Here is a 16662-nt window from a genome sequence, read left to right as displayed (position 1 = left end):
TAGTTGATGTATTTATCTCAATGGATTGCCTCATTAAATTTGCAGATGTTCTGTCAATGGAAGTCCTTTAAAAACAAATTATACTGTTTTTATTAGAGTTTTCCAATGCACAATCCAGAATAAGAGAGTTAACACATTTCAGCACAGAACAAAGTAGCATGTATTTAAATCTCAGGGGAGGAAAAGCCTTTAACTTGTTCTCAGACAGTTATGATTGAACACATTAAATTTGAGAAAAATGGAGAAAGTATGCACCAAATTCACCATTTGGTCAGCATGGGATTTGGTGTGCATCAGCTAATCATGTTGAACTAATGCTCCACTTAGCTCAACTCTCAGGAAAGAATCCGGTCTTCTAATAACTGCTACAACTCCTTTAAGAAAAAGTCTCAAGGATGGTTTTCCATTAGGCAAAGCACACTCAAATAATGTGTTTCAAGGGAAAGATAAAACAATTCCAGATACCATTTGATTATAACAACAGACATCTCTGGTGTTCTGGTGACTTCAGAATATTTCTGATCTTAGTAGACAGTATAGCTGCAGGTAAACCTCTGTGAATAAAGGCATGAGGAACAGACTTCAAATCACAAAGAAAAAATTAAATACTCTATTTCTACTTAAGCTAACTCAAAAGGACAGAACTAAGAATAAAAATGAAGGCAAAGAAGTGTTTACTTTTAATGTATAGAATAATGAATATCTTTCTATGTATGTACAAACAGTACCTTTAAAGGGCCCCAAATTACATTCACATTACCTGCTTATGCTAGGTTCCAGAAACCATCCCTAAAGCACAGGTTGTACTGTACTGAAGAATAATATTTAGAAGTTTTGAGGGTCAACATCTAGAGGATAAAACTGAAAGCTATTGAAAGGTAAATTATTTTTTGGTTAACTTTTCTCTCATTAATAGAAAATACTGTTGTTTATCTTTAAAATAAATAGATTTGAAATTCTTTTAAAATATGCTTCATATTTTAGATCTTTAGTACAGTTGTAGTATCAATGTTTGTTAATGAGATTATCGGTAATGTGTTTTCATTCTAATAAATTGGTTGCAGATGTTTAGAGAAGAAAGGATTTCGTTAAAATTGCTGCCATAAATAGCATAGTTCCTACCTTTAAGATTAATGAAACCATAGTAAATTCAACCTAGATCTTCTTACCATTCTTTTATTATGAAAAGTAAAACTAAGTCTCAGAGTTGTGTTTAGTTAGGTAAATAAAAGTGTTACAGAGCCTCTGAGGGTCATAGGTCATAGTAGCCCAGTGGAGTTACATCATATACACATTTATGTACTGACTTTTAGATTCTAACCTCTCCCCAAGATGCAAATGCATAAGAAGGATAGGATATCTGTTTGTTGGCCAAATCAGAAGTGCCATCTTTGAAAGACAGGAAATAGAAGACCAAACAAATATCTATAACTTTCCAAAGAGCAGAGGATATGTGTTTCTCATCAAGTAAGACTTAGAAAATCCAACTGAACTTTATTGAACATCTGTGAACTAACTGCTGGGTGCTTTCACACTTACTTCAATCTTCAAAACAACAAACAACAAAAAAATAGCATGCATTAGGGATATAGATCCTTAGTAATAGTGACAGTAGTATATACCCAAGGAGCAAGCAGTAAGCCTTAATAATTCACCCATTCCTCATTCACTGTAGGAATTTAATATTATCCTAAAAGCATAATGGTTTGAATGCTCAATATCTGCTTAAAGACTACCCTTTTGTCCTTTTCTTTCATCTACCTCTGTGGTCTCCAAATTTTAGTGGGCCAAGGAATTAAGGTATAGTACTATATTCAAAACTACACAAATAAAGCAAAAAAGAAAAAGAAAAAAGAAAGAAAAAGAAAAAAAAATGTTGGTGTGTTTTCCATAGAAATGTGTTCTCATAGGAAACACATTAAAGAGATCTTTCAGCTCACTGTTCACAGGTTTAAAAAAAAATTCAAGGGGCGCCTGGGTGGCGCAGTCGGTTAAGTGTCCGACTTCAGCCGGGTCACGATCTCGCGGTCCGTGAGTTCGAGCCCTGCGTCGGGCTCTGGGCTGATGGCTCAGAGCCTGGAGCCTATTTCCGATTCTGTGTCTCCCTCTCTCTCTGCCCCTCCCCCGTTCATGCTCTGTCTCTCTCTGTCCCAAAAATAAATAAAACGTTGAAAAAAAAATTAAAAAAAAAATTCAGTAATAAGAATCCCATTGACATTCTAAATAATGTATTCATTTTTACTACTTTGGGTACTGTATGTCATACTTAGTTTTTATTGTCTCATAAGTATAATCAGAACTTTGTGTTAAAAGTTGTGTCCTGAGGACACTTTTGAAAGAATTGAAAACTAATAATAGTGGTTAACTATAAATTAGGAAGATCAATGAAAACCAAGAAGCTTCTTGACCAGGACATTAACTTTAATTTTAACTTTAAAATAAGTCTTAATTACTAAAACCTAAAGACAGTTGCTGATTATTAAATACCAAATAGTTTGGCATTTTACATATCATATATAAAAGGGTCACAAAGAGAATCAGAGAAGGGGTTTTTGTTTGGTTGTTTTTTGTTTGTTTTTAATATGTCTTTTTTTTTTTTTGTCAAGTTAGTTAACATACAGTGTACTCTTGGCTTCAGGAGTAGATTTCTATGATTCATCACTACATACAACACCCAGTGCTCCTCCCAACAAGTGCCCTCCTCAATGCCCATCAACCCATTTTCCCACCCCCATCAACCCTCAGTTTGTTCTCTGTATTTAAGAGTCTTTTACAGTTTGCCTCCCTGTTTGTATGTTATTTTTCCTTCCCTTCCCCTATGATCTTCTGTTAAGTTTCTCAAATTCCACATATGAGTGAATCACATGATATATGATCATATATATATGATATGTCTTTATCTGACTGACTTATTTCACTTAGTATAATACCCTCCAGTCCATCCACATTTTTGCAAATGGCAAGATTTCATTCATTTTCATCACTGAGTAGTATTCCATTGTGTATATATACGATATCTTCTTTATCTGTTCATCAGTCAATGGACATTTGTGCTCTTTCCATAATTTGGCTATAATTGATAGTGCTGCCATTAACATCGGGGTGCCTGTGCCCCTTCGAATTAGCACTGCTGTATCCTTGGGTAAATTCCTAGCAGTGCTATTGCTGGGTTGTAGGGTAATTCTATTTTTAATTTTCTGAGGAACCTCTACACTGTTTTCCAGAGTGGCTGCACCAGTTTGCATTGCAACAGGGATTCCCTTTTTCCACATCCTCACCAACATCTGTTGTTGCCTGAGTTGTTCATTTTTGCCACTCTGACTGATATGAGGTGGTATCTCAATGTAGTTTTGATATGTATTTCCCTGATGATGAGTGATGTTGAGCATCTTTTCATGTTTCTGTTGGCCATCTGGATGTCTTCTTTGGAAAAGTATCTATTCATGTCTTCTGCCCATTTCTTCACTGTATCATTTGTTTTTGGGGTGTTGAGTTTGGTAACTTCTCTATAGGTTTTTGATACAAACCCTTTATCCAGTATGTCATTTGCAAATATCTTCCCCCATTCCATCTTTTAGTTTTGTTGATTGTTTCCTTTGCTGTGCAGAAGCTTTTTATCTTGATGAGGTCCCAATAGTTCATTTTTGCTTTTGTTTCCCTTGCCTTTGGAGACATGTCAAGTAAGAAGTTTCTGAGGCCAAGGTCAGAGAGGTTGCTGCCTGTTTTCGCCTGTGGGATTTTGATCATTTCCTGTCTCACATTTCAGTCTTTCATTCATTTTGAATTTATTTTTGTGTATAGCGTAAGAAAGTTGTCTCTTTTCATTCTTCTGCATGTCGCTGTCCAGTTGTCTCAGCACCATTTGCTACAGACTTTTTTCCATTGGATACTCTTTCCTGCTTTGTTGAAGATTAATTGGCCATACATTTGTGGGTCCATTTATGGCTTCTCTATTCTATTCCATTGGTCTTTGTGTCTGTTTTTGTGCCAATACAATACTGTCTTGATGATCACAGCTTTGTGATACAGGCTACAGTCCAGGATTGTGATGCCTCCAGCTTTGGTTTTCTTTTTCAACATTACTTTGGCTATTCGGGGTCTTTTCTGGTTCCATACAAATTTTTAGGATTGTTTGTTCTAGCTCTGTGAAGAGTGCTGGTGCTATTTTGATTGGGATTGCATTAAATGTGTAGAATGCTTTGGGTAGTATCAACATTTTAATAGTATTTGTTTTTCTAAGAGCATGGAGTGTTTTTCCATTTTTTTGTGTCTTCAGTTTCTTTCATAAGATTCTCTAGTTTTCAGCATACAGATCTCTTACCTCTTTGGTTGGGTTTATTCCTAGGTATTTTATGGTTCTTGGTGCAATTGTTAATGGGATAGATTCCTTGGTATGTCTTTCTGTTGCTTCATTAGTGGTGTATAGAAATGCAACCAATTTCTGTACATTGATTTTGTATCTTGCAACTTTGCTGAATTCGTGGATCAGTTCTAGCAGTTTTTTGGTGGAATCTTTTGGGTTTTTCCATGTAGAATATCATGTCATCTGCAAAGAGTGAAAGTTTGACCTCTTTGCCAATTTGGATGCCTTTCATTTTGTTTTGTTGTCTGATTGCTGAGGCTAGGACTTCCAATACTATGTTAAACAACAGTGGTGAGAGTGAACATTCCTGTCATGTTCCCGATCTCAGAGGGAAAGCTCTCAGTTTTTCCCCATTGAGTATGATATTAGCTGTGGACCTTTCATGTATGGCTTTTATGATGTTAAGGTATGTTCCTTCTATCCCAACTTTCTTGAGAGTTTTTATTAGAAAGGGTGCTATATTTTGTCAAGTGCTTTTTATGCATCTATTGACAGGGTCATATGCTTCTTATCCTTTCTTCCCTTAATGTGATGTATCATGTTGATTGATATGCAAACATTGAACCAGCCCTACAGCCCAGGAATGAATCCCACTTGACATGGTGAATAATTCTTTTAACATACTGTTAAATTCGATTTGCTAGTATCTTGTTGAGAATTTTTGCATCTGTGTTCATCAGGGATATTGGCCTGTAATTCTCCATTTTAGTGGGGTCTTTGTCTGGTTTGGGAATCAAGGTAATGCTGGCTTCATAGAATGAGTCTGTAAGCTTTCCTTCTGTTTCTATTTTGAGAAGTCTGGGTAGGGGGTTGTTAATTTTGTTTATTCTTTCAAAAAACCAGCTCTTAGATTCATTGATCTGTTATGCTGTTTGTTTGTTTTGTTTGTTTGTTTGTTTGTTTGGATTCTATATTGTTTATTTCTGCTCTAATCTTTATTTTTTCTCTTCTGCTGACTTTGGGCTTTCTTTGCTGCTGCCTTTCTTCTTCCTTTAGATATGAGGTTATGTTTTGGGACCTTTCTTGCTTCTTGAGATAGGCCTGAATTACAATGTATTTTCCTCTTAGGACTACCTTTGCTGCATCCCATAGGGTTTGGACTGTCATGTTTTAATTTTCATTTGCTTCCATAAACTTTTTAATTTCTTCTTATATTTCCTAGTTGACCCATTCATTCTTTAGTAGGATGTTCTTTAACCTCCATGCATTTGTGGGCTTTCCAATTTTTTTCTTCTGATTGATTTCAAGTTCCATAGAGTTGTGATCTGAAAATATGCATGGTATGATCTCATTCCTTTTACATTTGTTGAGGACTGTTTTGTGACCCAGTATGTGATCTGTTTTGGAGAATGTCCCATGTGCATGCAAGAAGAATATGTATTCTGCTGCTTTTGGATGAAAAGTTCTGAATGTATCTGTTAAGTCCATCTGGTCCAATGTGTCATTCAGAGACGTTTCCTTATTGATTTTCTACCTAGATGATCTGTCCATAGTTGTAAGTGGAGTATTAAGCCCCCTAAAATCACAGTATTATTATCTATACATTTATTTGTTTGTGATTAATTGATTTATATATTTGGGTGTTTCACATTGGAGTCATAAACATTTATAATTTTTCGCTCTTCTTGATGGATAGACCCCATAATTATGATATAATGCCCTTCTCCATCTCTTGTTAAAACCTTTAGTTTAAAATCTAGTTTGATGTAAGTATGGTATTCCAGCTTTCTTTTGGTTTCCAGAAGCATGATAGATGGTTCTCCATTCCCTCACTTTCAATCTGAAAGGGTTCTCAGGTCTAAAATGAATCTCTTGTAAACAGCATATAGATGGAACTTGGATTTTTTATCCATTCTGATACCCTATGTCTATTGATTGGGGCATTTAATCCATTTATATTCAGAGTGATTATTGAAAGATATGGATTTAGTGTCATTGTGTTATCTGTAGGTTTCGTGCCTATGGTGGTGACTCTGGTCCTTTGTAGTCTTTGCTGCCCTCTACTCACAGAGTCCCCCTTAGAATCTCCTGCAGGGCTGGTTTAGTGGTCATGAACTCCTTTAGTTTTTGTTTGGGAAAGCCTTTATCTCTCCTCCTATTCTTAATGACAGCCTTGCTGGATAAAGGATTCTTGGCTGCATATTTTTCCTATTCAGCACATTGAATATTTCCTGTCTCTCCCTTCTGTCCTGCCAAGTTTCAGTGGACAGATCTCCTACCACCCTTCTGAGTCTACTCTTGTAGGTTAAGGCCCATTTGTCCCTAGCTGCTTTCAGAATTCTCTCTTTATCTTTGTATTTTGCCACTTTTACTATGATATATCATGGTGTTGACCTGTTTTTGTTGATTTTGAAGGGAGTTCTCTGTGCCTCTTGGACTTGGATTCCTGTTTCCTTCCCCAGATTAGGGAAGTTCTCAGCTCTAATTTGTTCAAATAAACCTTCTGCAGCTTTCTCTCTCTTCTTCTTTTTTCTGGAACTCCTGTGATAACCAATATTATTTCATTTCATTGAATCACTTAGACCCTTGTGGTCTAGTAATTTCCTTTCCCTCTTTGTTTCAGCTTCATCATTTTCCATAATTTTATCATGTATTTCACCTAGTCTCTCCTCTGCTTCTTTCATCCTCGCTGTCACTGCACCTAGTTTATTTTGCATCTCATTTATAGCATTTCTTAATTCATCATGACTGTTTGCTAGGTCTTTGATCTCTACAGCAATATATTCTCTGTGTCTTCTATGCTTTTTTTCAATCCCAGCTATTAGTCTTATGACTGTTATTCTAAATTCTTGTTCAGATATATTGTTTATATCTGTTTTGAGCAATTCTCTGGCTGTCATTTCTTCCTGGAATTTCTTTTGAGGAGAATTCTTCTATTTCATCATTTTGCCTAGGTTTCTGTCTTTGATGTGTTTTAATAGCTTGTTATGTGTCCTGCACCTGCAAAAACTACTATATTAAAAAGGGGTCATACACTGTCTAGGGCCTGGCACTTCAGGAAGTGATTTTGGAGTGTGTTGTGTGCACTCTGTTCTTGCGTATTTGGCTGCTCTATCCACTGGTCAGTCTTCTACAAAGCTCCTCCTTACTTGTGGTGGTGAATTATTTATACCTTCCACCAGGTGTACTTTCATTTGTTCATTGAAGTAACCCCAGAAGAAAGGAAAGGGCAGGGGACCTGATCCCAAAGAAAGAGGAAAATGAAAGGGATGAAAAAAAGACCAAGCAAAGAATCAAAGAAACTATAAGGCTTAATCCAGAGAGAGAGAAAGGAAAACAAAGAAGAAAATATAGAAAAGGTATAAAAAGAATAGAGTAAAAATGCCTGATTAAACAGAGAACGAAAGGAAATTAATATATATATAAATGTATATATTAATACATATATACATAATAAGAATTGACAAAAATCAAATCAGAAACTTTTTTTCCAAAGGAAAAAAAAGAAGAAGGTAGAAAAATAAAAGAGAAGGAAAGAAAAGAGAAGAGAGAGGAAGAAAAAAAAGAGCAACAGACTAATATACAAAACCACAGGACAGTTGTCTGTTGGTGCCTGGGACCTGTGGCTGTGCTGGTCTGGAGGAGAGGCCCTCTGGTTCTTATAGTGTCAGTCCTGCTCTAGTAGATAAGCAGTTGCCAGGCATGGAGGGGCAGGGTTTGGTGTAAGTAGGTCCCACCTCCACTGGGGGCTGCTATCTTGTTTGCGGACTCTCCACCATGTTGGTGATGGGGAGATATATGGGGACATCTCAGTCTCTTCTCCCTGGACCAAGTGTCTCAGACTATGCTGTTCAGGCAGCCTTTACAGAGTAGCACAAGCAGTCAGCTTGCCTTGCTCCACAGTCTCCCACGCCTCCTAGGCACTGAGCTAGAATTCAAAACCTGACGTCTTAAAGGATCTTGAACCACATGGACCCAGTTCTGGGGTAGCACCACTCTACCCTGCTGATATGGCTGGCACCTGTAGGGTCTTTTATCCTTGGGAAGCAATATACCCTTTACCCACAGTACTCAAGGAAGGGGACTATTCTCTTCCAGTGCGCCCCTGAGATCACCATGAGCCCCAGGGCTGGCTCCCCTCCCCACCAGGTGTGTGCCTACCACCACCCCCAGTTTGGAGAAAATCACACTTTTTTGAAAACTCTGATCTTTAGTGGGCACCTGGGTGGCTCAGTTAGTTAAGTGTCTGACTTCGGTTCAATCATGATCTCACATTTTGTGAGTTCAAACCCTACATTGGGCTGTCAGTGCAGAGCCTGCTTCAGATCCTCTGTCCCCTTCTCTCTTTTCCCCTCCCCCACTCGTTCTTTCTCTGTCTCTCTCCAAAATAAATAAGCATTTAAAAAATGAAAGAAAGGAAAGGAAAGAAAAAAAGAGAAGAGAAAAGAAAAAAGAAAAGACTCCGATCTTCCACTGCTAAGGCTGTTTACAAAGTAGAGACTGGCACTCTCCATATTTCTCATTCCCCAGTCCATGGTCCAGAGAGGTTTTTCTCTGATCTTAACAAAATACCACAATCTACAGCTTTTCTTTCTCTCCCTTTTGTCTCTCTACAGAAAGGGATCCCTCCCCTCTGTGCCCATGATATTTTACCTCTCCCAGTTTGCATACATGTACCTCTGTCCCACCAAGCTGTCTCCATCTGCCTGTGGAGATTTTTCTGTCACTCCACAAATGGATTTCCTGGGTTTGGAACACTCAGTATTCTGATCTCAATACAGCTGTGTTTGAGGGACGAGGGAAATCCCAGTCCCCGTACTTCTCTGCCATCTTAATTCCTCAGTCTAATGTTTCTTTTTTTTTTTATTTTGGAGACAGAGCAACAGAGGAAGGATAGACAGAGATGAGAGAAAGAATCACAAGCAGGCTCCGCACTAGCAGTGCAGAGCCAGATGCAGAGCTCAAACTTACAAACCATGAGATCGTGACCTGAGCCTAAATCAAGAGTTGGACGCTCAACTGACTGAGTCACCCAGAGAAGGGGTTTTATAAAGACATCTTTTATAAATAACTTTGAAAATTCCAAAGCAAAATTTCAAAAGTAGTCAACCATACAGATGTCTACACATCATAATGTTAAGGCATAACATTCCAAAAGCTGGTGAGCACAGAACAATGCATAAGACTTCAACATAAGAGGTACATGATGTATTTCTTAGCTACCAATACTTCTGTTTCTGGACACTGGAGTGATAAAAATTGGAGTCCACTCCAATGGCATACTTCCTTGTCCAAGGATTAGTTTCCAGTTACAGATAATATATGGGAAGCAAAGATTAAGCAGGAAATGTCCCGCATCACTTATTTTTCTCAAGTAAACTGAGTTTAGAGCTTACTACTCAAAAATACAATCCATGGACCAACGGCATCAACATCACCTGGCAGCTTGTTAAAATGCAGGACCTCAGTCCCTATCCCAAACCTACTCAATTAGAATGGGTATTTTAAGGAGATTCCCAAGTGTTTCACATTTGAGAAGTCAGTCTTAAAATGGTTCTTCTGGGATGGTTTTATGCCCAAGAATATGGAAGACCCTGCCAGGCTTTGTTAGTGTCTGCTGCATTCCATTCCCAGGTTGGGGAGCATGCAAATCCTAAGGGTATGCAACAGCTTCACCCTAAATGGACCAACATCTTGGCTTATGCTCAAGAAGTCTGTATCTAAGAAGGTTAGATCCCCCCTTCTTCTGTCACTGCCAAGGAATAAATGCAAGGGAAACCAGAATCTCACAAACCCCCTCTACCTTCAGCTGACATTCTTTATTTAACAGGCATTACTCCAAGAGGACTTGTTAATAAATTTTGGGTTTAAATGGTGGGTTTTTTTCCCAACCATTTCTCACAATTGACTATGGCAATATTTTTTAATTATAATGTAAAGGATTTAATGTGGAAGTAAATTTTAATAATGTGAAAATGTTCTGTATTATCTAGATATCTCCCAGAAAACTCTAACTTCTAAAAAATATATATAGCAATTATGAACAACTTTTCAAAAGGCCTTCATATCTTTTGGTGGACTTTCTACACCATATGCTGTGCTTCTCCTGTTTATCTCTGATTATGGTATCTTTTCACCCATGAGATCTTTTCATATTAATAAAGATAGCAAACCACCTGGCATTGGAATTTGCACAGAATTTATGAAGAAAGTCAAGATACAGTAAATCTATCGAGGCAAACAAGTCAGGTTCTTGGGCTGAAGTTCAAATCTCCTTAACATACAAGCTGTCATTTTTACAAATCCATGAAAAATGAGTGAGGAATTTGGCCCTTGAATAATTTGGTCATGCCATGTAAAGCTCTTTACATTTTCTTTTTTTGTTAAAAAAAAAAGTGAAGAAATGCATTTAAATTACTTATATTCCCACTAGCAAGTAGTTATTTTCGGTTGGTCCAAATGCATGCATTGTTTGTATTTGCCTTAACAGTCAACATAGCCTTCTGTATTTTGCCTCTTTTACTTAATATTATATAGGAAACATTTTCCCATGACTCTACACTGCCTTCAAATGAGCATTTTAATGACTTCATAAAAGTCCATCCTAATGAGATATATTCTGTTTACCCATTATTTTATTGTTAGACCTTTAGGTTGTTTCTAACTTCTTGAATAGTCTCAGCCTATATATTTTTACATAAACTACAAGGAAATGTAGGCAATCTACTAATGACTTGACTTGACAGAAATCAATTGAGATAACAAGTCTTCTATATAAATGTGCCAATAAACTTAATTCAAACATACGCTCCAAAAATGCCCAAATGGCCAGTCACAAAATGTAAAAATAAATGCAAAGAACTTTTTTATATACTCCATATGATTATAAAAAATAACCTATAATTTAATCTTTGTTGCAAACTTTTTCTATGCCCCCAAAAAACAATTCTAATCTAGTAAATGCTAACAGCATATAGTTTAACTGAAAGTATGACTAGACCATAAGGCTAACTTAAACAGATGTCATAATCAAAAAAATATTTACCCCACTTACATGTATTAGTTAATAGATGTCAAAATGGCCACCTTGACAGGAAGAGAAGAATGGGGCCACTTCAGTTATAGATTTCATTGAATCTCCCCAGAAGTTCCATTTTTATTGGCCTCATATTCAGTCCAAAGGTGTTGCATAAGCCCCTTCCTGGCAAGCAGGAATACATCATCAATTTCTTTGACAGTTTTGAAAGTCTACTATTCAAATTGCTCTTTCACCATCCCAGTCTCCATGGAAGGTTCCAATATGTTAACATAATTCCAGACTCACTATTCTCAAATGTGCTGGCATCTGAGCAGCTCTCTGTGAAGGAGTCTTCTTGAGTGGCCAGATCTGTTTAAAAAATTTTGGAGGTGACTCCAACATTATATTTCTCTTACACACGTACATACCATTCATACAGAGTGTCCTTGGCAACTACTCAATTTTTAAAAGGTTTTTTAAACTCCAAAACGACATGATGGGTTATAATAATAATGCCAAGTAAATATTTATTGAGTGCCTGTGTCACACTAGGTGCTGTTCTAAGCACTTTATTAACTTATTCAGTCCTCACAATAATCCTAAGAGGAAGGGACTATATTATTTCTGCTGCTTTACTAAAGACGAAATTCAGAAACAGAGGTCAAGCCACTTGCTCCATGTAGGAGGAGGCAGGAAGAAAGCCATGGTATGGTGAAGTCAGGATTCAAATGCAGGCATTCTGGCTTGTGACTCTAACCTCTTAATCACTGCAGCTACTGTCTTACCGTTTGATCACTTGAGGGTCTTCTGTGTTGGTCTTCCATTTTTTCATTTCCTCTTGAGTAGAGTAAGATATTGGTGGATGCATAACCCTGTAGACCTCAAGCAATTGATGATCTTTTGGTTGCTCTGCCTCTCAGTGGGTAGGTATCATAGTCTGCCAATCAGATGGAACTCTTTTTGTAAATGGCTAGCATAATATATGGGGTTTTTTCTTAGAAAATGTTCAGTATTAAAGTGAAGGAAAATAGGTGTGCAATTAAAATTATATGTAAGGTAATTTTGAATTTTCTATCTGAAAGAATAATAGATAATTCCTTTATGTTTTATAATGGAAAATTAAAGCTGAGAGTTCAATTCACTTTCCCCAAAATTATCTAGCTAAAACTCGGAGATGCTAAAATATAAAATAAATGACAATTATGGACAATATTCACTCAGTGGCATGTCTAGAACAAGAGACAAGGCCCTTCTCAAACACCTCTCTTCTCATACGTAACTAACAGCTACTTCTTCATCAGTGACCACCCTCAGCCCACTTTAATGATCCTGCCCCCAATTTAAAAAAAAAAAAAAAGAAGCAAAACCAGTAATTGAATTTCCCTAGCTTTTTTTACAACCTCCAATTCAAAACTGGACCCCGTGGTTTTCAATCCTGTCTATAACCATACAATACAGGCCTAAATCCTATAAGAAGCTCCTAAAAACTCTACAGAGTCAACCTACAATTCCTCTGGAGTGCATTCCCTTGGCTGCAGTAAGTGAAATAAATCTAACTTGGACTACAGGTTTTTTTCCTATGCTCTTTGGTTGATGGGCTGTAACAGTTGTCTAGACCATCTGACTAGATGAAAGGTGGTGCTAAGGTACACTGAAGAGTAATATTTGGGAGAAAACTGACAATTCCATTTTGAATATATTGAGTATAGAGTAATTTGAGAAGTTCAGGCAGTGTTAAAGAAACATTGGTCTGTAAGGGTCTGTAGAGAACAAAGAGAAGCATGAATATAAGAAGTCATCAACATATAGATGGAAATTAAAGCTAGGACATGGATGAGACTACTCGGTGCAAACAGCACAGGGAGAAAAATATGGGGAAGCTAGGACTGAGTTTTAATGACCCCAGTATGAAGATTCTATAAAGAATGAGCAACAAAGGAGGCTAAGAAAGCATATTCAGAGATAAATCAGGCGAAGAATATATCATCACATGAACCACAGAAGATATTTCAGGACCTATGGAGTGACCAATGGCTGAATTTTGAGAGATCAAGTAAAAAGAGAATGGAAAAATTCCCTTTGGAGTTCATTGATATTTTTTGTGAGAGATTTTTCATCATTTTGATGGGAGGAGAAGCCAGATTAAATGAATGAGGAGTGGGGCACCTGGGTGGCGCAGTCGGTTAAGCGTCTGACTTCAGCTCAGGTCACGATCTCGCGGTCCGTGAGTCCGAGCCCCGCGTCGGGCTCTGGGCTGATGGCTCAGAGCCTGGAGCCTGTTTCTGATTCTGTGTCTCCCTCTCTCTCTGCCCCTCCCCCGTTCATGCTCTGTCTCTCTCTGTCTCAAAAATGAATAAACGTTAAAAAAAATTTTTTTTTAAATGAATGAGGAGTAAGTGTGAGGTAAGCAAAGTGAAAAAAGAAAGGTCTTCCCGAAGTAGGGGCAGTGTGGTAGTGCTATATATAGTAGTTAAAAGAATGGATTCTAGAGAGAGACTAAGTTCAAATTCTAGTTGTGTCCCTCACTAGCTGTGACCTTGGTTAGGGTGCTTAACTGATTTGTGCCTCATTTTTTTCCATCTGTCAACTGGGGGAAAAACAGTAACTGACCACTTGGGGTTGTGAGAAGGAATAGATCAATTAATAGCGATCTTTATAAATAGTACCCTTTCAATAAGGATTAGCAATAATTATTTCAAAAACATGAGACAGCATGACTCCATAGGGGCCTGAAAGTAGATCAATGTGAATGATGAGTATGGAGATAAGACCAAAGAGGGTGACAGGATCCTAGATATAGAAGACCTTGAATGCCAGGCTAAAGAGGTACATTTCCTCTCACGGCATAAGGATTCATTGAGGGAGTTTAAGAAGAGAGTGATATGATGATATTTCTATTTTAGAAAAACCACTCTAGTTATAGACTAAAGGATAGATTGAAGTAGAATCAGACTAAAGGCTGGGACAGCAGTTAGGAGCCCATTTCAGAAACCTAAATGAAAACCGATAATGCCTGAATTAAGGCAGAAAGTAGAAATGGAATAGAAAATAATAGTAATTCAATGAGGTAAAATTATCATGACTTGGTTACTCATTGTGTATTTTAGGTGAGGGAGAGAATGAAGTCTAGGATACTCAGCCTTTACCTCCCCCCAGATTTCTAGTTTGGGTGGCTAGCTGAGTAGTACAGCCATTTACTAGGGAAGAAAGTCTAGGGTTGCCTGAGAATTAAGATGATTATTATTCAATTCTGGATATGCTATGTCTGTGCAACACCCAAAGGATACATATAGCCAATATACAATCTAGAACCCATAGGAAAGTTAGAGCTCAAGATCCATACATGGTTGTCTAAGTTGAGCATTCCAGTGGTTACTGAGGAAGAATATCTAGAGAGAGAAGAGTACTGGTGGGGAAAAATTTATTCAGAGAATTTATCTAGGAAAATAACATCAATTGACAATAGATAAATGTTAATAAGCTTAGGGGAAGGTGGTATATGGTGAAAAAGATGGCATAGGGTAGTTGGTTTTCTCTAAAGAAGGATTTCCAGAAGGCCTCAATAGAAAACGACAGCAATGGTGGGAGAATGAGTGGGAAGGAGGAAGAACACAGCAGTATAGATGTAAGGGCATGATGGGACTAGCTGATTGGAGGTACATGGGTCTTGTCCAGGTGACAAGGTGAAGGCATGTAGTTCCAAGTTTTTGGCAATTCAAACAAAGGCCAAAAGAGGCCTCTGATGGTGACTTTCTGTGTATGCTAATTACCTCATGTCAAGTGAGCTGTACTCACATTTCACGACCCATCTCAAATGTCACTTTCTTTGGCGCTCTTCCCCCAAGTGACTTTAGCAGGCTTAATTTTTCCTTCCTCTAAGTTTCCACAGTATATTAGCATACCTGTATCATTGTAAATAAAACATCCCCACTCTACAGTGGAATTCAAAGACATGTAAATGATTTCCCCAAAGTGACCCAGGTTTCCTGACCCCCAAGATCAGTACTGTTTCATTATATTCCTGCTCCCTTTCTCCAGGGACAGGGAGGAATCTCATGACTATAAACTTTTAGCCACTACAAGGGTTTATTCATTTAGTTAAGAAGTGTATAAAGGCTGTGTTGGATAAATAAGGTTTGCTTTAGATCCTATGTTCTGATTGCCCAGTAGAGGTCTTATGCCAGGATAACCCAATGCAGACCGGAATCTGACAGATTTGGATACTGGCTTGTCATTCTAACTCAAAGGCAAGACCCTGGTTATGAGAATATAATGGATATAGGCAGGATGTTAAAAAAAAAAAAAAAAAAAAAAAAAAAACAGTAGGAGAATGATTAGACTAAAAAAAATTTTTTTTAATAAGTAAATAACATTGGGCCTTGAATTAGAAAGCCTGTTCTGTTCTTGGTTTTGGCACAAGGTATATGACCCTGTGCAAGTCACTTCACCTCTCCATGTCTGTTCTCTTATTTATGTTATGAGTTAGAGTTGATGATTTCTAAGATATCTTTTAAGTGGCCCTGTCACCATAGTCACGGCTAGGTGACTGGGTGGACTGGGTGGACTGCCCCAGCCTGCTGGCAGAGCTGGCAGAAACCCCAGTAAACAACATCACAGATCATTCCAGGACAAGTTGTGCTGTGAAGCAGGTCTGCCAGTAGCCTGGCTTTCCCTGGTGAGCTGCACTCAACAGCAGAGCCTACTCAGTCTTAAAAGGACTAGGACAGTTACCCTACCTTTGATTTTCTGTGGGATCCCTTAGGGAGATCTCAGTATCTGCAGGAACATTAGATTATCAATTACCTCATAGGGAGGACATGAGATGAGCAGGAGTGAAGACACAGAGACTTTGCAGAGTAGACTTCAATGCCCTTTGCCAACCTTTTACATTTCCTACAAATCACCCACAATGCTTCTCCTGCCCTTCTTCCCACAGTCTCATTTAAAGACATCCTTTCTAGGGGTGTCTGGGTGGTTCAGTCAGTTGGGTATCTGACTTTGGCTCAGGTCATGATCTCACAGCTTGTGAGCTCAAGCCTCGCATCAGGCTCTGTGCTGACAGCTCAGAGCCTGGAAGCTGTGTCTTCCACTCTTTCTCTCTGCCCCTCCCCCGCCCACTCTCTGTCTCTCTCTGTCTCTCAAAAATGAATAAACATTTAAAAAAAATTTAAAGAGATCTGTTCTAGGGGCGCCTGGGTGGCTCATTTAGTAAACAACTGACTTCAGCTCAGGTCATGATCTCGTGAGTTCTCGTGATCTTCATGGGTTCGAGCCCCATGTCCGGCTCCATGCTGACAGCTCAGAGCCTGGAGCCTGCTTTGGATTCTGTGTCTCCTCCTCT

The 16662-nt window shown here is 38.1% G+C and overlaps 1 protein-coding gene across 6 annotated transcripts in view; it reads left to right on the top strand.

The window, feature by feature from the left end:
- METTL25 (methyltransferase like 25) overlaps window positions 1-16662 on the top strand; it is a 161344-nt gene that overhangs the window by 133167 nt on the left and 11515 nt on the right. The window contains exon 15 of one of the 6 annotated variants that reach the window (XM_040491308.1): window positions 774-864. The exons of the other annotated variants lie outside the window; for them this stretch is intronic. The gene's annotated coding sequence lies outside the window, so the exon portion shown is untranslated. Of the gene's footprint in view, window positions 1-773; window positions 865-16662 lie in introns of those variants that run through there. 6 annotated transcript variants of the gene reach the window in all.

Source organism: Herpailurus yagouaroundi, unplaced genomic scaffold, assembly GCF_014898765.1.
Source record: "Herpailurus yagouaroundi ecotype Mexico unplaced genomic scaffold, PumYag 182, whole genome shotgun sequence".
Classification (NCBI taxonomy): domain Eukaryota; kingdom Metazoa; phylum Chordata; class Mammalia; order Carnivora; family Felidae; genus Herpailurus; species Herpailurus yagouaroundi.
This window is presented reverse-complemented; position numbering and strand designations above follow the sequence as displayed.